We start from the raw sequence: 24,143 nt of genomic DNA on the forward strand, positions 1-24,143 counted from the left end.
TAAATAGTTAAAATAATAAAGCTTACAAAGCTATTGTTAAAGCTTGCAAAATAATGTGAATTATTGTTAGTTTAGCATATATGCCATTATTCCTGCTAGTGCATTGGAATGGATGCACTGGATTTTCATACCATTTTGGGCCAGGATCTTAGTCTGCCATGCGACTTGCTCACCAGGCACACCCACCTTTGCCTGATCAGTATCTAGAGAATCTGTAGGCACGTTTAGAAATTTGTCAATTCATCAGGGAAAGGATTAACATGGCAACCAAGATGAAGACAAGATGTGATGTCAAGTCCAACGGAGACCAAATGTTGTAGTGGAACGTCCAAGTGCCATCAAGGGATCTCACCCAAGCTGCAGACCTCCTCGGAGGGGCAAATCTATATCATCCAGAAAATGAAGACATACTGCTATATATTTAAAGAACTTATAAATCTAATGTAGAACTCTTAATGATAGTAATAAGGGTTAATTGACTCTGATCATGGTGATCTCATTGCTCAGACATGCAAGTCCTTGGCAAGGGAGTGACGTTGTAAATTTCCGTAAATATTTAAAAATTCATTTGATTGCAGTACTGCATTATTTTATTTGTTGCTCTTAGGGAGACAATTTTAGGATTTGTTTTTTGGTTACATGTTTAGCATATAAGTGTCTATATCTCCTTGTTATACATGTTTGGTTACATGTTTTGCATATAAGTGTTTATATTTCCTTGTATATCCTTAGATCTTTCAATTCTGAATATGGTAGCATTTAAATCGTTAAAATAAGTCTAAAGAATTTTTTCAATACAAACTGCTACATTGTTCAGGGTGTTTGTAGCTTGGATCTTTAGTTGAATTAAAAATAAAGTACTTACCCTAAAAAAATCATGCTTCACCGTGAAATGAGCAGATGAGCAGATGTGCAGACTGAATCAGTGCGGTATGCAGACTAAATCAATCCTAAAAGCAAAGTCGAAAATGTTATATATCTATTTATATACCAATTAAGTAGAATTGTTCTAATAAATAGCTCTAAAGAAAAAAATATATATTTTATTAGCATTCATATACAAACATCTACTCAAATCAATCACCAGTTCCTTCTATTTTAACCATTAATCTTTATTAACCAATTATAATAATATATGTACACTGCTCAAAAAAAAAAAAAAAAAATGGGACAGTCCTATATCTCCTGATCTACTGGGCCGATTGACAAAATTCAAATTGCGTTCTTCATGTCTCGAAAGCGCGACTTAGGATATATATTAGTTTTATATATAGCACTATTCTAACATAGGTATTTTGACACAAAATCGGACTTTTTCTGAAATAACATACCAATTTTTTTACATATTTCGATTCTACGACTCAAATTACGCCTAAATATGAAATTTTGTAAAATTTGGAGCGAAATTTAGGGAGAAATTCACAAATTTATGTTGGCACTTTTTTGTCAGTTTGCGCCAAGAATACTTCACTTGGCGAACTTCTTAATATATGGCAACCTAGTTTCCTTTCCTGTGAGCAGAAAAAAAGTCACCATCGTTCCTTTTTTCCAAATAATATTCTTTATATTATATTTTTAATTATAACTTATTATTTTAAGTAATTTTTTCTTTTTCGAATTTCATTTTAATTGTTTAAGTTGCATGTTTTTTTTTTTTTTTTTTTGAATAACTATTTTAAAAATTTCTACTTACCTATTCGAACTGGGTAAATAAAGGTGCAGCATTTATTTTTTTTTCAAATAGTTTTCTTTATATATATTTTTTGTCATAGTTATTATTTTAGGTAATTTTTAAATTCTTAACTTTTATTTTAATTGTTTGTGTTGCATTGTCTCTTCAGATAATTGTTTTAAAATTTTCTATTTATTCCTTCGAATTGAGCATTTTAAATATATTTATTAATATAAATTTTCCAGAATTTGATTTTATTTATTTGAATTGCGTTTCTTTCGGAGGAATACTTTGTAACCCAAACTACGATGCGTTTGAAAACTGCATATATTAAAAGAGAAAATACAGTAAAGCACAGTTAACACGCCTTTCAATGTTCCGTTCAGAAAAGATATATATAAATAAGAGAGACATTTAACTTAGGATTGCGACATTTTAACTTAGGATGACTTGCATACACTGCTTTAAACAGTTTTATCATTGTGCCCATTGCTTTACACAATTTTATCCTACATTTGGCTTCTTAAATGTTATTCATATTTTAGTCAAATATTTTATTTTTGAAATCGTAAAAATCAAATATCATAAGATTAAAAAGTTTTAAATTAAAAAAAAAAAAAAAAAAATACAAATACAAATACTAAATTTTACCGTAAAATGTATTTTTTCTTCTCTTTTTCTTCAGGCATTCTACTTTATTCTTGCTCTTTTTCTTTAGGCATTTCGCAAGTATATTAAAAAATATCCAGTTTTCGAAATATCTTGATATTTCTGACAATCATTTTAAATAAAGTTATCGCCTTCCATTTCATAAAGGCCCACAAACGGCCGAGCGGTAAAGTCGCTGAACACTGATAGTTCACTCCGGGGTTCGAATCCCGGTAAACGGGCTGGTTGCATGGGTGTTTTCGTGGATTTTCTCATGTGTACCGTGTATGCCAGCTGATTTCCCTTAGAAAGTTCTTCACAAAGGCATCCTTCCTTTTAGGCAGATAGCCCTGCTTTGACGTAACTTAATAATTCAATTCAATCCATTTCATCAATATTTGGTCAGAGCTTTTATCAGTCTTTAGAGGCTAAACATTTTGAAGGTATGAGATGAAAGGAAAGACTGGTTTCATCAAGATGTTTTGGTTTATTTAATTATGACAAAGCACACTAGGGCTATCTGCCCAAGGGGAGGGATGCCTTCGTGGAGGACTTTCTAAGGGGAACTGGCTGGCATACACGTTGCAGAAACCACGAAAATGCCCAAGCAGCCAACCCGTTCGCGGGATTCGGACCTCGGACAGAACTACCAGCGTTCAGTGACTTTATCGCTCGGCCGCTGTTTCATCAGGAGGAAAAAAAAAAACATCTTTAGGTCACATCCACATACATCACTGGATAAACTCCTGAATCTTCAAATAATTCGAATGAGAAAATCATGGGATTCTCCATTTATGATACGATATGATGTTCTATAACGTAATTTAAATTTATACAACCATATAGTCTAAACCATATTGTCTTTTCTGTTAACCACAAGCTCAATTAATGGTATTTGCTGGTGTACACGTCCAAGTGTTTTTTCTTTGAACACCTAAATTCATTGAAGTATCCTGAAAGTATCTTCAAAAGAGTCCAACTTTTTTAAACATCTTGGTATGTCTGAGAGCCAAATTTCCCTGCAAATTTTTGCTTACTTTTCTCCCTAATTTTCTTCTTTCCTTCTACAGTTATTTTCAGTGCACACACAAGAAAATTAAGATTTTTCGATTGCTAGACTTCCATAAATTTTGCTTTCTTGTCAATTTTTTAAAATATCAATTACATGAATTGCGTTTCAGCTGAAGACAGCTTTTCATTTTCTAGTCATTTTAACTATAAATAAAAAAAAGCGAAGTCCAAAGGATGAATATTTTAATTAAAAGATTTTTGCTAAATGACAAAGAAATAAAACAGTCCAGCAGGGTTAATTCTGTACCACCGAGTAACCCGATTTTTATATCGGCTGAAACAATCTAAATCATATTAAAGATCATGTTTTTTTATACAATCTATAACGCGAGAGAAAAATTAGCTTCTTAAAACATTCTTTCTAAGAGGATTAATACAAAAGATTATATTTATATATATATTTTTAAAGCTGGGACTTGAACCAAACTGTAAAATTTTTAAAGTTTAATTTACATAGTGGTTATAATTAAAGTTCCAATTTGAAATGGCCATAAAAGGAAAACTACCGTACCAAATGTTATCAAACTTGGGAATCGTGTAAAGGAGGTTATGAGAATTTATTTTCAGCGAGGAAAAAAAAGTTAAAAAAACTCATCACCAGGGGGAAAGTGACGCTGTATACAAGATTCTTAAATGAAATAAGACACGAAAACATCTGTTTAAAATGTGTTTAATATTTTCCGAAACGTGTTACAAAGCATGTTCAATGTAGCTCCTAGCATTTTCCAAAAGCAAGTTAAATCCTGTTACTGCATTCTCAACAGCAGCTCTTAGCATATCGGGGGGAATGTTACAGACATGTCAGTGTTTAAACATTTTTCATTTCTGCCAAATTGTTTAGATTATCACCATAAACAGTGCTTTTGAGAAAACCCCATAGCTAAAAGTCACAGAGGTTGAGGTCTGGTGGGAAGAGGGGAAGTGTTGGCGTATAAGACGTTCATTCGTGAAATGTTGCCTAAGTAACTGTGCGACACACGTGAGGTGGGGCCCAGCCGTGCATAAAAATCGTAGTATCTAAAATGCCACGTTACTGCAGTTCATGTATCACAAAACATTTTAACATTGACTCTAAATGAGCTGCAATCACAGTAGTCCAGCTGTCGACTGTTCTTCAGAGAAAAATGGTTCAGTTATAAAACTAGCTGTCATTCCACACCAAACGGTGTGGAATGACTGCTATGCAATCAAATGCAGTAGGAGAATGCAATAGAACTAGATAGATAACATGAGGGATTTTTTTGGCCCAAATCGATTAAAAGCGTTTTGAATCAGTATCTTCATGTTTTAGGGCCGAATTCAGGCTTCAAAAATTACAAATAAGCGATCTGTAAGAAAACGATTTCCAGATTGTACGCACTTGTGCGAGTGATTTGCGATCTCACATTTTCTAATCGCTAATTCGTGGTTTTCACGGACAAATTTCTCTCTTACACGGATGGCGCACTCGACGTTTATCTAATTTAACGCCTTTAAATGGTAATTTTCTTACTTCAAAATTTCTTAAGGGTATGCAACATATTAAACCCGTGTAACAAAAGGTTAAGTTAGATTCCGACCCATATTTCGTTTAAAAATATTGCATACAGCGCCATTTTCCCCCTGGTGGTGAGGTTTGGAACTTCCCTTTTTTCGCGGAAAATAAATTCCTATGATTTCTTTTACACGATTACCGGCTTTGATAACATTTGATCCAGTAGTTTTTATTTCATGACCGTTTCAATGTGGAACTTTAATTATAAACACCCTGTATATTATTAAATTTTAATTGAAGCTATGCGTTATATGTATACCATGCGTAAGATTTCCGCTTTTATAGAAAAAATAAAGAATCGAAGCAAATATACTTAGGATAATGGAACAAAACTGAAAAAAATTCCCCTCCCTCCGAAAATAAAATATTGAAACTTCGACCTTCAATTTATTGGATTATCGAAATATTCAATATGACCTATCTTCTAAGTCCTAGTTCCGACAACAATTCCGTCAAAAATTCCGAATTACTTAAGCTGATGTAAAAGATTTAGTATATATTCACTGTATGTTAGTAAAGTAATCAGAGTGTAATAAAAATAGATTATAGAATTTACGCTGATGCAACATTTTGTCTGACTGCACAACATGTAATGGAAGAGAAGGCTTGTAGAGATCTGTTTTTGATATGTCTCTAAAAGTAGATGTCATACTCCTTTTGTCTCTTCAATATCAAAAAACTTTCCTTTGAGAGGCAACTTTAGTTTTTGGGAAAGAAAAAAAATCACAAGAAGACAAATTTGAAAAACATGCAGGACGATTGAGTACACATACTTATTTTCGGAACACAAGCGGTTCTCTGACTGGTTATTGCATAATGAAAAGATGCATTATCATGCAATACAAAACATTTGGAATACGTTGTCTGACTGAAAACGTAAGATTAAAAGTCATCTGCTTAGTTCACAACCATTTACAAGTCAACTAATGGGGTAATTGCAGAATCATTTTGATCCTGAGCTTCTAAGACAAACCTTATATCACTGGATTTAAACACTTCTTTAATCTTCCGAGAACGTTCCATCTTTAGTTCATATTCCAAGAATATTAAGTGAATACAATTATTGCAAAAGAAAATGAATATTCATTTGCACTACGGCTTGGTAGTTCTGCTTTTTATGTCTAAGTATACAACAATATTTTAAATATTTACAAATAAAATATTAAATTGGAGATTTAATTGGTCCAGTTGCCTAGCATTTGAAGATTGTTAAATACTAACTGTTTGTTGCAAAGTCTAACCCAGGGTTTTGCATGGTTGGTTTTCGTAGTTTTCTAGGTTCTCTTTACAAAGGTTCTCTATGAAAGCATCTTAACCAAATAGCTCCCACATTCTTTCTATGTTCAAATAACCAACTAACCTAGTTTAAGCGCGATTTCCAAATGAAGTTACTAGCAAAACCCGAATACTCATTAAAAATCATGTAGCTTGCCAATCAGGAGTAACATGAAAGATACGGCGCCAATAATTGAATTGCTGTTACGGTACGCTGTTTCTAAATTTAGATGGTCATTCCTTAATTAAATAGCCTACTAGCAGCCGAGCGGTAAAGACGCTGAGCACTGGTAGTTCGGTCGGAAGTTCGAATCCCGCGAACGGGCTGGCTGCATGGACGTTTTAGTGGTTTTCCCCATGTGTAACGTGTATACGAGCCAGTTTACCTTAGAAAGTCCTCCACGAAGGCATCCCTCCCTTTAGGCAGATAGTCCTCGTGTGCTTTGCCATAATTAAATAATCCAATCTAATCCTTAATTAAATATAATTGATTTGTAACTTCTACTAGAGCTGACGGTAAAAATTGAAGTGCAAATGAATAATATCGTGTACAATCTTGATTAATATAAATTAAAAATTTTGCATAGAAAAATATTTGCATTCAGACAGAAAGTTTTTTGAAATATTTGCAATTACTTTATAAGAAGGATTTATTAATAACCGTAATAATTACTTATTATATTACTGATGATTAGGATTCAGTTCTTGACAATTACATTCTAAATTAGAACTTTAAGGATATAATGAAAATAAGCTACGCACAAAAATACATTTTTACAGATTAAATTGACATTCAATACAAAAATACAGAATGTTGGGTGTCGTTTATATAATTATTCTTGCTTGTCCACAGAATCTGCTGACTTATCCAGCCATTAAGTAGCTGCAGATCATTTCTACATAACCATTGAACTTCCATTAATTCAGTCTCTACAGGGTTGTATGTTTATATCATAATTTGACTTTTATAAAAATCATTATTCAAAATCTTATATTTCTATAAAAATATACTATGCTTTAAAAATATGGATGATAGTATCTGCCGCTCTTTCAGCCACTTCAAAAGCCACAGTTTGTTTAGAAATAAATTATGCAGTTAATGTCATAAAATATTTTCATTAAATTCAAATAAACATTAAACGAAAATTCTCAGTTTTAGACAATTCGATTTAAACGAAGTAAAGTAGCAGACGATAAAACGCCGAAGGTAAAAATTTACTCTTAGAAAAACGTACTCTTATTTTTTTTAAAAAAGGATAAAAGAGAGAAATTAAAAAAAATTGTTAAAAATTTGAATAATATCATCTATAATTTAAAAAATAGATTTTCATATAGTATTAATAAATATTTATTACGTCTTATTGTGGGAAAAAATTTCATATAATTAATTCTCCGTAAAATTTTACTTGAAATTTAAGGTTAAAAATAGCTGTGGCAATTCAGTGTAACAAAAATCCATAGACCACATTTGGCGTTATTATCGCTCAAAAAAAAGATGCCAAATTTCAAAACGCGAAAATATGTAAATTCGTGTATATCTTAGAAAATTTTGAATAAAAAAGTCTAATTTTTTGCAGATATGCTTAAAAATACACCTACTTTATGATGATGGTAAAAATTTTATAGGTTATAATTCAAAATTTTTTTCGAAAAATTTATAAAAATTATTTAAAAATAGAAATTTTAAAAATAAAACACAAAAAATGGGTAAATTTTATTTGGAATGAACCTAAATTTCGAAATGTGAGAGAAAAAATAAAAAAGTTTAGTAAACAAAGAGATATTAATAAATATTTGCCGAATTCAATTAACATTGAGGAGCTAAAATTTTGAGAGCTAATATTTTAAAAACTACTCGTACGATTTTTACAAAACTTGGTATTCTGGCATAATTTGAGCCGTAGAATCGAAATATGTAAAAAAATTGGTATGTTATTTCAGAAAAAGTCCGATTTTGTGTCAAAATACCTATGTTAGAATAGTGCTATATATAAATCTAATATATATCCTAAATCGCGCTTTCGAGACATGAAAAACGCAGTTTGAATTTTGTCAATCGGCGCAGTAGAACGGGAGATATAGCACTGTCCCATTTTTTTTTTTTTTTTTTTTTTTTTTTTTTTTTTTTTTGCAGTGTACATATTATTTTATGACATTCGTTTCCAACATTATACTATTTATTCAAGTGCAACCCTCATTTCAGTGGAAGAATTTCGAACTGCTATTCATTATCTGACGATGCTTGCATTGTTATTTGATAAACATCTGTCATGCTTATTCTTAAATAAATAAATATATATATATATATGAGAGTATCAGGAAAGACAGGAAGATTCAACATAGAGAATAAATAACATTGAAACTATAGCATTAAAACCATTTTCTGGTATGAACGTATTATCACAACCAGTAGAGGCCACCTAATTTTAGAATGTGCCAAACTCTAACAACAATGGTTACACCTATTTATCGGGCAAGCATGCTCATAAGAATCTTTCAGTCAAGCAATGTCGCAATTTTCGTATGTTTCTTTCTGCTGCAGTCAATGGTTTTTATAGACAAATTGTGGTATTGTTTGCCTTAACCCAATTTTGAAATATGCACTTGTAGAATTTGTCAGTAATGGAAGAAACTGCAGTAGAATTTCTGCAGAAACACAGTATTTTGTTGCAAAATCACTAAAGGGAGACTATGAGATACGTTTGGTAGACAGCCAATGGGGAATGACGAGGTTGTGCAATTTTCTGTGTACATCAAAAGAAAAACATTAAATTACTAAACCTGATATACCGATAAGGTTTGTCGATAAATATCAACAGTTTGGGAATTTCTTAGAAAAAAATCGCAAGCTTCTTCCCAATAAGTAATTTTTACTTGGTTAATGCCAAACTGCAGTAAAATGGTTGTGTTTATATGTAAGTATCAAACAATCTATACTATAAAACAGCGGTTCTCAACCTTTTGACTAACGCGTACCATCTAAACAAAAATTGAAAGCCTTTAGTACCACCACTACATTTACAACGATTATTTTTCAATTTCTGACTAGAAATATTTTTAAAAAAATTGAAAGCCTTCAGATTTTATATTACGCCCAAAAGGGTATTTTTTAAACTTTTGGTGCATTACCTTTATTTATTAAATAGCATGTTCTTAGTACTTAAAACACATAAAAATAAATACAACAGAAATATCACAAAATATTGAAAATTGCCAAAACAGCATACCTTCAGAATTTCGATACACAGTCTCTCGCGCTGGAGATTAGAAATTGTTTTTTTCCGTACAGTGTTGCCACTGCTCGCCTTGAAATCGTTCCATTTGTTAATCAAAAGTTTGTTAAAGTTTTACAAAATTTGAAATAGATAACAAAATAAATCAAATTCAAAATTCGGGTTTATAAGTGGTCATGTTCGTTTGGAAGACTACATTATTCAAAATTTGATGGGTCTAAGTACCGTTGTTTTTTCACAATGCATTCATGCAGATTCTTCATTATTCTTCTTTAAATATAATACATGGCGATAATATTAGGTGGCAACAGTTTGAAAAGTAAATCAACGCAAATTCCCATGTTAGAATTAATAGCCCTTCTGAGCTTCCCTTTGGGCTAAGTATTTTGCATTTGCACAACTTATTATTTGAGTTAAATATGCACACATAACAGCATTATATTAACACTGGTTACCATTTTAACTATCAAAATTTAATTTATAATATTTTAATTCTAAAATTTAGTGCAAAATTTGGCCCTGTTTAAGAGAAATCAATGTATGTTTATGTCTGGTCTTATTTCACTTAGTTTAAGAATTTAAAGGAAAAAACTCAATCACGATGTTGGGGTTTTAGTTTTTGAATTTAATAGTTAAAAATACTTTGCTTCTTTGCGTACCATTCTTTTTCCTCTTGCATACCACCGGTTGAGAACCCCTGCTATAAAAGGTAAAGATGTAAATGAAGTCTAAGAGAAGAGGCACTTCCCAGTTTAATATTGGCTAGGAGATCATTTGACCTACTTAGCACATCACTAGATGCTCAGCATCAAAATATCTCCTAGGATGCACTGCAAGGGGTTGATCTACATTGCATCTTCAGGGAGAAGGCATATCAAACAACTCTTCATGATCCAGGATTCGAAACTCGGCCTGATGAAACTGGCTCTTCTAGCACAGCAACCAAATGATGAGCGAGAAACCCAAGTCAGTTTAGAACCCTACTACAGTACAAAGTCTGTAATCTGGACTCGTCGGAACTTCGGTGATTCCGAGGGTTTTTTCCGGATTATAGATCATCAATTTAAATATGGTAAGGTGGCATGCAGAAATTATAAAATTAAAAATAGGAAACCGTAATTTATGAAATAAAGAGCAATTATGATCTAAAGGGTAACAAAATTTTTAAAAACAAAAGCTTAATATCTATTTTTTATTACTTTATTAAACATTTCTTTCAATGTAAGTTGTTTAAGTTGCTTCGTTTTTTGTGCTAATACTTTCTCTTTAATTCTATAAACAGACATAATTTCTTGTTCAGTCACAAAGTTCCACTGTTCAAGTCCTGTAATTGCTGTGTCGAGAATACCGACTAACTTCTCAATCGAATTTTTTTCATTTTCAATAACCTCTCCGTCATTTTCTTCACTATCGGAAGTGGAATTTTCTGGATCTAGAACTATATTACAGATTTCGCCCTCTGTTAATTGATTGATGATTGAGGCATTGTCGTCGCAATGAAAACCTTCTGTTATATCATCTTCATTTATTACCGTTTCTCTACAATTTTTACAAAATCCAATAACTGAAAAATTTCACCTTTATTTTGCGATGTTTTCACCTTCAAAATCGTGGCTATCATCTTCATCGTCCTCACCATGAAATATGGTAGCTGGCCATAAATTATGCCAAGCATTTTTTTAGCGTATCTGGAGACTCATCCTCCCAACGCGCACGCGTAAAGCATACAAAAAAAAAAAAAAAAAAAAAAAAAAGGTTTCTGGCTTTGACGTCCGGATTATAGATCATTCCGGGTAATGAACGTCCAGATTACGGACTTTGTACTGTACTACCTCTAGAAGTATAGAGAAAATTTCAAAATGCTATCAAGTCTCGAGCAAGCTTACCTTATAATCAAACCCAAACAATAATATAAACGCTACATTTTCATAAACTGACCAAAATGTGATGATAGATACCATATTAGAAAATCTACTAAACAGTGTTAACTCCACTAGTATGTTAATGTTGATATGAAACATTGAAATTCTTTTTCTAGATAAGATATTTTGTACTTATTCCAAGTACTTCCCACTAAATGACAGGCAACAAAAACCAACTTAAAAAAATGAAAAATGTGTCAATGAAACAAGAAGTGTCCTGTTTCGAAATCTAAAATGTAAAGCTGCAAACAACGTTGCCACTAAAGAAACAATTGGGTGGGTTTTATAAGTTTCCCGACTTGCTTGGCTTTATTATGATCACAATTGTGATATTTTTTCCTTCCCTTTATTTTTATGCTAAGGATTAAGGGGATTAAAAATACATGTAAACCTTATGCTTTTAAACAGCAATGAAATATCTGTATAAACAGTAAATATTTTATCATAACTTTTGCAGAGTGCCGAAATAGAGATTGAGAGTTTGAGTTGCAATTAAATTACAAACTTGGTCATAAGATGCAATGTTTGAATCATACTCATCAATGGAATTTAATGACACTATTACAACTGATAAGATTCATTCAGAAATAGTAAATTATTGAGATCCCGAAGGACTGTTAGATGATTTGGAGCCAGTGATAGTAGATTTATAAACTCGACAAAGCAGCCAAATACTGATGATAAATTATGAATATTATTAGAAAAGGAACCTGTTCGAATGAAAAAACATAATAGTACTTTGTAAGGATCTTAGTGTTACTAACGTTTATTTTATTTTAAAACTGTACTGTCCTCTCTCATTTTCTACTTCCGGCCAGAATAAATATTATAATAAAATAACTTGTTTATGCAAATTGTGCTTGCTAACGCCTAAGTATTTAAGTTGTGGCTTTTTGCCAAGAGCAGAGTTAGATGGAGAGAAAGTGAACATCCTTGCCACTGTATTTCACGCGAGCTTGCCATCAGTTGCTGTCTGCCTTTAAGGCCAGAGGTTTTATTCCTCTCGAAAGCTAAGGATGTATTGTAGTTTTTCGCAGTTTGCATACTACATACGTAGTAATTTAAAAGGCCAGTCTTAGTTAAATGGTTAAAATAAGGTGCAAGTCTAAGGAATTTTTTCAATACAAACTGCTGTGTTGTTCAGTTCCTGGATGATATCTCAGGGTGTTTGTAGCTTGGATCTTTAGTTGAATTAAAAATAAAGTACTTACCCTAAAAAATCATGCTTCAGTGTGAAATGAGCAGATGTGCAGACTGAATCAGTGCAGTATGCAGACAAAATCAATTTATAAAAGGAAAGTCGAAAATGTTATATATCTATTTATATACAATTAAGTAGAATTGTTCTAATGAATAGCTCTAAAGAAAAAATATATATTTTGTTAGCATTCATATACAAACATCTACTCAAATCAATCACCAATTCCTTCTATTTTAATCATTAATCTTTATTAATCAATTATAATAATGTATGTACATATTATTTTATGACATTCTTTTCCAACATTATACTATTTATTCAAGTGCATATATATATATATGAGAGTGTCAGGAAGGACAGGAAGATTCAAGATAAAGAATTAGTAAATAACATTGAAACTATATCATTAAAAACATTTTCTGGTATGAACGTAATATCGCAACTACCTTAGTAGAGGCCACCTAATTTTAGAATGTGCCAAACTCTAACAACAATGATTATACCCATTTTTCGGGCAAGCATGCTCATAAGAATCTTTCAGTCAAGCAATGTCGCAATTTTCGTATGTTTCTTTCTGTTGCAGTCGAATGGTTTTTATAGACAAATTGTCGTATTGTTTGCTTTAACCCAATTTTGAAATATGCACTTGTAGAATTTTTCAGTAATGAAAGAAACTGCAATAGAATTTCTGCACAAACACAGTATTTTGTTGCAAAATCACTAAAGGGAGACTATGAGATACGTTTGGTAGACAGTCAATGGGGAATGACGAGGTTGTGCAATTTGCTGTGTACATCAAAAGAAAAACATTAAATTACTAAACCTGATATACTGATAAGGTTTGTCGATAAATATCAACAGTTTGGAAATTTTTTAGAAAAATTCGCAAGCTTCTTCCCAATAAGTAATTTTTACTTGGTAAACGCCAAACTGCAGCAAAATGGTTGTGTTTATATGTAAGTATCAAACAATCTATACTATAAAACAGTGGTTCTCAACCTTTTGACTAACGCTTACCATCTGAACAAAAACTGAAAACCTTTAGTACCATCACTACATTTTACAATGATTATTTTTCAATTTCTGAATAAAAATATTTAAAAAAAAAAAAAAAAAAAAATCTGAAAGCTTTGTGTAAAGTATTCAAAGTTAGCTTTTATTTAAATTTTAGTCAGTGGTTTTTATATTTTTACGTTCAGACCACAAGTGGTTGGTCTTTGTATCCCAAAGTGCGGGAGCGCCTGTGATATCGTAGAAAATAAATTTAAACCCTTCTTATCTTGTCATCCTTATTATACTCCACAGGACATAGTTTTTAGTCAAACTCACTGTCGAATCAGGACACGTCATGTTTGTCAAGCAGATTAAAAGAAATAGAAGTCCTGATATCTCTTCCAATAAAATGCAATGACGAGACTAGAGATGAAAACATTACAGAGGGAAAAGATTAAATCGATATACTGTAGAATTATATGGCTTATCATAGAGGACACATGTGCAAAATCCTTACTGGGACTCAATCCGGACCTTCCAACTGCTAGTCAGACGTGCTTTCCAATTATGCTACAAAGAAACTCAGCGAGGAAAGAACAAAACCTCAGAACACTTGAAACATTTCTTAAAATTGAATGAATTAAAATAAAGATATGAAAAACCAAACTAGTGTTAAATCTCACACATGACATTATATAAAAATGGAAAAGAAACATTGGTCCACAATTTTTATGAGATCAATTGAAGTAGTAAAATTCTTTTTTTTTTCGGGAGGGGGGGAGGAAATGTCAGTATTCAATTCTTAGAGAATTTTCATTCCGTATCAAAGAAATGATTAACATTTCCTGAAATTTCAGTATGAATATCAAGAGAAATCTCACAATCAAGAGAAATAACACAATTTAGATGCTATACGGGCATTATTAAGTAATTTATTTTTTTGCTACTGAAAACATATAATGATAATTTTAGTTTCTTACAGAATTTGTCAGAAATCGATAAAAATATTTAAAGGAAAACGATTTGCAAAATCTGTTTAAGAGTGATGACAGAAAAAACATCAAATACATATGCTTTATTTACACAGATGAATTTAAAACTCAGAATACTTTTGAAATTCTGTAATTAACTGCATCTTGCACTTTATCATTTTATAATTTGTATTAAAAATATTACTGACTTTCTTTACCTATTGATGTCAGCAATGAAACATTAATTTCCGAATAAATTAATAAAGATTTATTTATGTTTGAGCATGTTACAAGAAAGACTTGTGAATCTTGAATTGAATAGTGTAAAGACATAATTTTTAGTTTCCTTCAGTTTTAAATGTAGAAAAATAAAATTTCTGATGTTAAAAAACTTATTTATTCTTAAATTAACTAAATTTTTAGCTAATTATTCTTTATTAAAACATACTTTTGTTATTTTATTATGATCCGATCATGGATTTAGTTTGATCCAGTCATGGAAATACAGGTAGCTATATTTCTACAACAAAAAGACAGTATTCATTATATCAGCAAATATAGCCAAAATGAAATGCTTAATTCTTTAAGCTATGCAAATTAGGGGAACATATTTGTGACGTCTATTCGAAATGTTTAAATTTTGTTCAATAATCTTAGATTGCATACCAGATGGAAGTAAGACAAAACAAATAACTACTTTCTGCTCTGTTGTTTAGAGATACCAGACAATTCTTTTAGGGTTTTTGGAAGCAAATATAATTTCACTGCTTTTTCATCAAAGCATTGATAAATTATTTTATAAAACTTTTATGAAACAGTTTAACTTTGAAGCAGCTATCATATACTTGAGAAAAAAAAATCCAAACAATTACTCCTCTATGACAGTGGTCTTCAAAGTGGGGTACATAACGTAAGGTCAGATTATATCTTCCACGCTCTAAATAGTTCCATTTTAAAGTTTTTGGATAATATCCGACACCAATGAAATTTTACATTTATTAGAAAAAAATTTTTAAAGAGTTCTATAAAATAATAATTTAAGAATAACATCACGATTTATTATAAACAAAGATATAAAGTGATTATATTCTACAAAATTATATTCCCGTCCATCACAACCTTAATATCGTTAAGTTCCTTTCGAAATAATGAGAAAACATCTTCGTTAAAATTCGTAATTTTATATTTTACAATACAATATTCACTATTTGTAGAGCTAGAACTTTCCGAATATTCAATTTTATATTTTGAAAGTGAATTATCGACGATATGTAATTAACTGCATTTAAATAAATGGAGTTACTAAATAATAAAAATTTTCGGAAGATTTTTAATTCGAAATTAAGATTATAGATGGCAGCACCAGATTATTTTCGCTTGTGGAATGTGAACGAAAAATACGAGGGTAATATTATTAGTTCAAAGGGCTTTGTCTCTGAGGGACTATTGTTTTCGTTTTGCGATTTTGCCTCGAATCACTCTGAATGTCAGTTTCACTTTTCAAACTGCTGACGCCAAATATTATCGCTCTGTATTATATTTGAAGAAATTAAATAATGAAGAGTCTGCATCAATGTATGTATGGTTCTCGCATTGTCCTAAAACAACGCTACCTAGAGCCATCAAAATTTGAATAACTACCATCAAAATTTAAATAACGTAATCTTCCATAGAACATGGGATGGAAGGAAAAAGGAAAACTGTGAAGCGAAGCATTACTTCTACATGCAAAGAAGATGACAAACAAATACTCGGAAAAAGTATGTACTGTTCGTAATATTTCTAAAGATAAACCGTTGGTAACCAAAGAAAATTCGCCGACAAAGGAATCAATAGCAAATTCTTTAAATACATCTCTGGCACAATAAATAAAATAATCAAGCAAGATTTACAAATTAAAAAAGCTAAACAGCATTCACTAATTTTGCAGAGGAATATGTCGCTTCACACAAAACAATTTGCAAAACACTTGTATGAAAACTATCAGGAGTTAAATGGAAATACATTTCGACCCTCGCTGAAGCATGTGTTTATCTAAATCAACAACAACAAAAAAAAAAAAAAAAAAAAAAAAAAGGGTCTATTTGTATCGAAAACGAAGAGAAAAAAGTGCACAGACTTGTTTCCGTCGATATAAAGAAAAGTTTCAATGAGGGATTTATGAGAAATTAAAAATAAGAATATAAGGATTTTAAGTTTTACTAACGTTTATTTTATTTTAAACTTTGCTATCCTCTTTTATTTTCCATTTCCGGTCAGAATAAGCACGAGTAGAAATTGTTTATGCTAATGAGTTTCCAAACTGTGTAGGCATTTAAGAAGTGGCTTCTAGCCAAGAGGAAGAATTCTTGCTGCCCTGCCGCGCGCGTGCTTTTCAGTCAGTTTCTGTCTGCCTTTAAGAACTTAGTTACGTTGATATACGACACGTACTGTAGCATTTGCATTTCGCTTACTACATACGTAGTGTCAAAAAGCCAATCTTCCCGTTAATAGTCTCTGTGCAGAATTTAAGTTTAATTCTTATTAAGCCAGAGCTTAAATTGCGCCGGAGCCCACCAGATTACGGCTCCGGTACTTCTTAGATTTTGGGATATATTCTAATTCTAACTGGAGCGCCCTAAATAAGAAAGCTTCGGCATTTTTTTATGTAATGGAACAATTATTTTAGTAGAAATCTGATCTAGAAAATTTTATTTTTAGCAATAAAATTATATAAAAAATCGCTTATTAAATTATATAAAAAATCGCTTATTAAATTTTAATTTATCTCTTTACATTTTATTTAATTACTTTAATCTTTAATTATTTTAATAAATTGCGAATTAAAAACAATAATTACAAGTTAAATAATAATTAATAAATATTAATTATCAATATAAATTAAATAATTATTAATTTGATACTCATTAACTATTTAATTTTTAAATTATTAATGATTTTAATAGTAATTTTGTTTATTTATTTACTCTTGTTATTCTTTCGTGATGGTCTTTCATAGAGCTCCGGCACTTCTACTTTTAGAAATTAAGCCTTGAGTTAAGCTAGTTATTAAGCGTATATTTCTTATTTTCTACGTTTTAGACTAAAAGTTTTGGTCTCTGTATCCCGAAGTGCGGGAGCTCTTGTATGCTGTGAAAAATAAAGGAGTAAAGTTACCCTTCTTACTTGCGTTGTCTGTTCCACGCACGCACGAACGTAGCTTCCCGTTCCCATTCAGGATTACTAGATGTTTCCCAAGGCAATTAGAAGGAATAGCAGTTCTGACAAGAAGAGGGAAAAAATGTTAAAATAATGTTACTAGTAAGAAAAAAAAATTACGTATGATATTTACAGAAAAAATTCCATTTCTTTGTTCTAACAGATCGAACACTAAAAAATGTATTTTTCACATATTCGATATTAACTAAACTACTTCAAAATTGTTTTAAATGTGCAAACAACCTCTCTATAAAAGAAATATATTATCTTGAGTAATAAAAGTACTTGATGGTTTGAAGGAGTAATTTTCATAAAACTATTTAATATTTCTAATAGACATCTCATGATTTAAGTGCATTTTTATTTAAATCAACTGAATTAAAACTTAGAAAAACCATTCTTCAAAACTGCGTTTATTGCTTTGAAATCGCTTCTTGCGTTACTCGATAACAGACAGATTCAATTTGAAAGTTAAGTATCTTACGCTCTGCCAAATGGCAACACGTTGTCGTTGGAGGGTGAAAAAGGCATTTTTATATTTTACAGCAGGGCTTCTTAAAACTGTTTTCAGTCACGACTTCTTTTTATCAACTGAGATATTTTTCGCAACCCCAGGACCCCATAATATTTAGGAAAATTTTGTGGAACCCCATAAGCGTTACGCAAACCCGACACAAGCGTAAGTGAAACTCGTCAATTTTTTTTCACTTGTACTGTAATGTACTATTGCAGTTTTAGGTCATTAACTTTAATTTCTAATTTTAAGATATAAAACAATGTGAAAATTTTAAATAAATAACAGACGAAATGACAGCGTCACGTGCAAAGCAAGGGAAATGAACGTTTATAATATAAAAAGAACGCGTCGAAACGTTTTCGTTTTTTTCTTTGTCTGTATTATCTTATCTTTATCTATTTTAAGATGCACTGTGTAAAAATATTTGGTAATTGTAAAATTATTATAAGAAAGTATAACTTAAAGAAATATTAAAACTGCTAAAATTTTTGGCGACCCCCTCCTGCAGGTCCAGCGACCCACAGTTTAAGAAACCCTGTTTTAGGGAATGGCAATACAATGATCTTTAAATAGACAAGTATTTTCATTCAAAGTGAAAGATAATATATGTTACACTTTGCCGAATGGCAACGGACCGAATGTCCTCCATAAAAACCATGATTTACGTTCATTACTTTATATCGATAAATAATGTATTGAGATAAACTGCAAGATAACTGGAAGAATTTATAGTATGTGATTTGCAGCAACTTTCAAGTTTGCCAAGACGGGGCTTTTTTTCCCTACTACAGGCCGAGTAGTTATGATTGGCTGCTGGGAGTTCGACCCACCCAGGTTCGATCTCAGGCAAACGGGCTGCTTATTTGTTGATTTTCCTGCTATTTCTTAACTTTCCTCATCATTTGTAACGTGAATACGAACCTTTCCCTTAGAAAAGCCGCTTTGGAAGATAGTCCTCGTGTAGTCAGTCTCCTTTAGTGAGTACTTCACGAAGCCATCCATTTATCTACCGACACAATCCTCGCGTATTTTGCCATATTCGAATTACCGGGACTTTCTTCCAAAAGATAATGCATAACTGTTTCAGACTTTTCAAAAAGAATTTCCAAAGAGTTAAATTGCTTTTCTTCATCAACAGCATGCAAACAAATGTCACAACAATGCCGAACCTGAAATACACTGGTTATCATAAAATAAGGAAAAATCACAAAAATAGCGATAACTCCCTCGAAAATAAGCCAAACGGTGTAAAATTTGAATATGTTACCAAGTAAGAGTAGCTGAGTAAAACTCCAATATGCAAATTAGTGGCGCTGCACTCGGAATACGTCATCTGCGAGGATCATAAAAGTCCATGTTTGAGAGCAAGCTCACATATTTCACTGTGATAGTGACATCAGAAATCTAAGATAGCCGATTCGTAACAATGATCTCCAGGCATCATTTGCCTGCAGAACTACGACAAAAAGCCATTGGGAGACTAGAGGCAAGACAAAGTCCAACAGAAGTGGCCAGATGGCTAAATGGGAGTCCTTCTGTGGTTCATAGACTTTGGAGGCAATTTCAAATCACAGATTCGGCATCTAAAAAGAGGTTCAGCCAAGGACGGTTAACTGCTACGACGAGCGCCGATCAACGATATTTGACATTATGTGCACTCAGGAATAGAACCACTACTCCGATTCTTCTTCTTCCCTTGCTTCAGTCACCGGAAGGTTGGTGTCAACGTCAACTGTGCGTAGAAAGCTTCACGAAGGTGGTCTGTATGCGAGGCGAACAATCATTTGCGTGCTGCTCAAGTCACGCCATAGGAGGGACCGTTGGCAGTGGGCACGACAACATGTCCACTGGACGCCTGAGTAATTGAGGGCTATTCTCTTTACGGATGAGTCCAGGTTTAGTCTAGAATACGATAGTAGGCATTATTTGATGTGGAGAGAACATGGAACCCGTTATCATCCGTCAAACATCCGTGAAAGAGATGCATACGGAAGAGGCAGTGTCTATGTTTGGAGTGGCATCTCTTTGGGTGGACGCACAGACCTACATGTTTTTCTAAGGGAAACCGTGAATGCTCATGTTTATAGAGATGACATCCTTGATGCTTATGTGCGCCCATATGCCGGGGCAGTAGGTGATGCTTTCCTGTTACAGGACGACAATGCAAGACCACACAGGGCTCGCATCGTATATGATTACCTTCAAAAGGAAACAAGTATGCGCATGGAGTGGCCAGCTCGATCCCCGGACTTGAATCCTATCGAGCACGTTTGGGATGCTTTAGGGAGACGTCTAGCTGCTCTCAATCCGACACCTTAGACCCTTGCCGCTCTTGCAACTGCTTTGCAAAAACGATGACTCTCGCTTCCTATGAAACTGATAGACCGCATAATTGAAAGCATCACGCATCGCTGAATGTGCTGTATTGCTTCTATAGGCGATTATATTCCATATTGAAGGTACTTTTACTATAACAAACTGACATCTTCGATTTGTTCATTTTATACATGTGCTAATTTCTATACTACCATAATTGTCTGGTAATTTCTTTTTATGTTATTTGATACCTTACTATGTGTTGTATATTGTGGGTAAGTTTCATAAAATTCTACATGTAACTTTTTCAGTAATCGTGATTTTTGTGATTTTTCCTTAATTTATGACAACCAGTGTACTATATTACTGAACTTGATGAAAACAGATCATTCAACAACTTTCAAATCCATTTAATTTTCTAAGCACCACGGGTGCTATTAGTCCCAATCCTTACTATGTTGTCCGTATTACTTTTCAAATAAAAGATGTTGCTACCAAAGAAATAACAGGAGGAATATATATACATATACATATGGCAACGTATGGAAAGGACGCTGCCACCCACTGTTATCGGCATATATTGTTTTTTAAGAAATAATGTAGCGAATTCAAAAAATAAAGTGGGGCAACATGTATCTCGCATAACTCAAAAACGAGTAACCTCAGAATGTTTAAATTTTGTATATAGGACTGCTATAACATGCAGATGTGCACCTCGTATTTTGGTTGCAATCGGCCGCACCAAAAGTATATAAATATATGCATATATATATTGCAATATCTTGTTATTTAATAAATAAATATAATTATTGTTGAAGTGGCAACGCCATATTTGTATTAAATCGTTACTCAGTAACGTGAGATATTGTTTTAAAAGGATTAGAATTCTGAAGATTCTGAAGATAACCTCAGAATGTTGAAATTTTGTATATCGAACTGCTATAACATGCAGATGTGCACCTCGTATTTTGGTTACAATCGGCCGCACCAAAAGTATATAAATATATGCATACATATATTGTAATTTCTTGTTATTTAATAAATAAATAATAAAAAAAAAATCTGAAATGTTTCAGATTTTAAATTACGTTTTAAATTACGCTAAAAAAAATTTTTAACATTTTGTGTGTTACCTTTCTTTATTTAATATCATGTTCCTCGCACTTAAACCATAAGATCCAGTGCAACAGCAATATCGCAAAATAGTTTTAAAACGAGCATATCTTTAGAATTTCCGATACAGAGACTCACGCGCTGGACATAAAAATGTTTTTTCTGCACAACGTTGCCATTGCTCGCTTTGAAATCCTTGAGTTTGTTAATCAAAAATTCGTCAAAGTTTTAAAAAATAGGAAATCGATCATAAAACAAATTTCAAATTTGGTCTTCCACATGCTCATATTCGTTGGAGGATTACGTTATTCAAAATTCGATGACTCTGTGTACCGTTATTTTATGACAATGTGAGAAATATACATACATTTACGCAGATTTTCATTATTTAATTTCTTCAAATATAATGCAGGACTCTAAAATTTTATGGCAACAGTTTGAAAAGTGAACCGACATTTATCCGTCCGACGCAAAATGCCAAAACGAAAGTAATAGTCCTTCGGGACTCAAGTCCCTTTGGACTAATAATTATTGTTGAAGTGGCAACGCCATATTTGTATTAAACCGTTACTCAGTAACGTGAGATATTGTTTTAAAAGGATTAGAATTCTGAAGATTTTGCCAGCTAGAAGTAGTATAAAAATTTTGCCACTTAAGAATTGTATTAAATTTGTCTATCACCGTGACTAGAAATAAAATTTATGTTCTACTAAGAAGATTGTCTGTTTTGTAAATTACTGCAAAATACATTACAATATTCACTCTATTACTCGTGTCAGTGAGCTCAGTTTCTTTATTCTTATGTGTTTGCAAGTTGTGCATTTTTTGCTTTAAAAATTATCCACTTATGTTGTTCTTATCTTCCGGTTAAGGTTTTTATGCCTTTAGTAAATCTGCATGAAATTATTGTGGAATTATCAACAATTTAAAAGTGCAGCTAAGCCTAATGAATTTTGAAATGGCGGACATGTTTGTTTGCATTTCAAACTTGGCAAAATAGCGGATTTATTTTCAATCTAGAGAAACTAAGTTTCGCAACAACAAGGATAATGCCTTCTTTTATTATTGCGAATTGAATCATGTTTAATCCATTCTGGAATTTATTCGAGGAAATAAGTGTTTCAGATTTACTTCGTAATTTTCAATATAGATATTTTGAGTTTTTATGTATTTTTGCCTTGTCGGAAAGTGAGAACTGAATTAATTGAATGAGAAATACTGAATAGTCTGTGAATAACTGTTTCTTTTTTGTTTTGTTTGCTTAATTTTTTTATACATCGTTTTAGATTTATTACAGTATCTGAATAGAACATGTGGCAACGATTAGATAATTCTTCAAATAATACAGATTTATATGCATTCTGATTTATAATATGAACGAAGTGGAACGCTATTAAGTGAAGCTAGCGCCAAAGTGTGGCTGTGGTAAACAAATATAGTGAATCTTAAAGATTGCATTCATTCTATTGTGGTTTATGCGCTATCGACGAAGTAGATTTAATTCAATCCAATACGTTTAAATGAAATGCAAGAAAAAATGCGTATAGTTTAATATTCCGTGCAAGGAAGTCATGTGGTCTACACATCAGATTTGTTATAAATGTTCTCATATAAATCACGATAAGACGTCAATGACCTTTAAACCCTCAGACCTGGCTGTTGAACAGCGTTGGCTTTGCTTTTGGGGTTTCCCTTTATGATTTTTCCGGAAAAGTTTCAATGAAGATATCCATCCCTTCGAAAGAGAGGACGACAGCAGTTTAATTTGACACAATTAAATAATCCTTTTCTTCGCAGAACTGTCTAGAAATCCTTCTGTATCATCTAAATCCATCTGCAAGATCTTCGTCAGTGGAAACGAGGCCAGTGGTTAATTATATGCACATCGTCACAAAACACAAGAAAGCGGCTAATAATGTCAATATGTAGGAAACTCGAGTCACAAGAGTTTCTGCGAATTAATAACATCCCTAGATTATATCTACTATGCAGTTAATTCAATTCCTAATCCATCCATCATACAGTGGTTCCAAAGGTTAGATCAGATGCCTATGGCCATCGTATCGAAAGTTGCTTTCGTTTGTCTTCAGGGCTTCTTTCTACTCAGGTGCACCCATAACTGCTTATCTGGGCGAAAGTGAGTGCTGCCATTCGAACCGATTAAAAAAAAAGCCGAATAGCAATATGGAGGCAAGGAGAGTAGATCAGACCGTGGGCCTACTAACCCCTGACACCTGGACTTTCTTTGTCTGCAGGAAGAAGGAAATTCGGAAACGAATTCGACGTTCGGGTCATCGAACGCTTTTTCTAAGAAGACTCAAGAGCGGGTTGAATCATTTTCACCTGAAACTGAAAGTTCCAGTGGTCGGGTGGAGTGTGGCGATAGAGAAAAAAAAAAGGGTCGTTCACGTCTGGTCATAATTTAGATAAGATCGCTCTCATTATGAGGTTAAATTTGCAAAGTGGTGTTTTTCGCCCG

At 32.4% G+C, this 24,143-nt stretch overlaps 1 long non-coding RNA gene across 2 annotated transcripts in view; it reads right to left on the minus strand.

Moving 5' to 3' along the window:
- Positions 1-840: 840 nt before the first annotated feature.
- The window catches only part of LOC118201702 (uncharacterized), a 55,872-nt gene continuing 32,569 nt past the window's right edge, over positions 841-24,143 (minus strand). The window contains exons 3-4 of one of the 2 annotated variants that reach the window (XR_015041926.1): positions 17,677-17,780; positions 841-950 (exon numbers count right to left, since the gene is read on the minus strand). This is a non-coding gene — a long non-coding RNA (uncharacterized LOC118201702). The remainder of the gene's footprint in view (positions 951-17,676; positions 17,781-24,143) is intronic. The other variant, XR_015041927.1, reaches the window with a different exon arrangement.

Source organism: Stegodyphus dumicola, chromosome 7 (assembly GCF_044657685.1).
Source record: "Stegodyphus dumicola isolate Sdum_Otavi_A_Nest chromosome 7, ASM4465768v1".
Lineage (NCBI taxonomy): Eukaryota > Metazoa > Arthropoda > Arachnida > Araneae > Eresidae > Stegodyphus > Stegodyphus dumicola.